The sequence below is a fragment of the Equus quagga genome, chromosome 12 (genome assembly GCF_021613505.1).
Source record: "Equus quagga isolate Etosha38 chromosome 12, UCLA_HA_Equagga_1.0, whole genome shotgun sequence".
Taxonomy (NCBI): domain Eukaryota; kingdom Metazoa; phylum Chordata; class Mammalia; order Perissodactyla; family Equidae; genus Equus; species Equus quagga.
In genome coordinates this window covers 104,998,418-104,999,454 of record NC_060278.1, presented here as the reverse complement: position 1 = coordinate 104,999,454, position 1,037 = coordinate 104,998,418, and the positions used below count along the sequence as shown (strand labels likewise).

At 41.3% G+C, this 1,037-nt stretch overlaps 1 non-coding gene across 1 annotated transcript; it reads right to left on the bottom strand.

Annotated features, from left to right (window-relative positions):
- Positions 1 to 413: 413 nt before the first annotated feature.
- Positions 414 to 516, bottom strand: LOC124249246 (U6 spliceosomal RNA). The gene has a single exon (XR_006891317.1). It is a non-coding gene; the product is annotated as a U6 spliceosomal RNA (small nuclear RNA).
- Positions 517 to 1,037: the final 521 nt, after the last annotated feature.

Below are 1,037 nucleotides of genomic sequence, written 5' to 3'. Positions count from 1 at the left end.
TGTTGTTGTTGCTGCTGACATGAAAACTTTTGTTGTTAATTTGGTTGACACATGTTTGACAAAATACTTTAGAATGAAAGAATTCATGAATCCATGAAATAATCCTTGATATTTACAGTAACAGAACTGTGAAAAACATAAAACTGACATATTCTGACATATTTACAGTAACAGAACTGTGAAAAACATAAAACTGACATATTCTCAAGCAGAAATGTCTATTTATAAAATTTTCCATTGTGAATCTGAAAGACTTTCAGTTCCTATTCATTACCCTGCTCTGAAGCCCCAACAGGTGGCATGAGGCCCAGGAGTAGGAGGTACAAACTCTAACATATTTGGCAAGTAAGGATCATCTATTGGTGTGAGCTCACAGGAAATTGAAGGGCCAGATCTTGGGGTGAGATACAGAACCAAATAGGGAATGCTTCTCAAATTTGTGTGTCAGCCTTGTGCAGGGGCCACGCTTACCTTCCGTGTATCTTTCCAATTTCAGCATATGTGCTGCAGAAGCAAGCTCTGGAGGAAAGTAATTTAAGGAGACCTGAGAATATGTTGCATCCCCAATTCTTGGCAAAGTGTCTGGCACTCGATAAATACGTGTTGAATGGTTGAATAAGTGAACCATGTGCGAAGGGAGCACAGACTGGAAACATCTCTGCACGCTCTGGTCTTGCCTCGTTGGGTTGGTACCAGTAGAATTCAGAAGGGATCCATGCTTTCTCTAAGTGAAGCCTTTGCCAAAAAGATGTTGGATTGTGTGCTACTAATTGTAGGGCATTTTTGGACTCTTTCCCAGTGCTTTTCAGCTGCTTTCTGTTTTGGGGGGCACAGGTCCTCGATGTGCCAGTGGAAAGGAGTAATGTTCACCTGGCTAGAAAAAAACCATTATACCTGGATGTTTTGGGACATGACTGCTTTCCTAAACTGGTAGCCAGAATTAGAAACATCTAGGTGGGCCTTTTCCTAAGTGAAAACCAAGCAAAATAATTTGTATTTCAAAGGGCTCAGGTGATAGGGTGTCCTGCCCTCCTAAC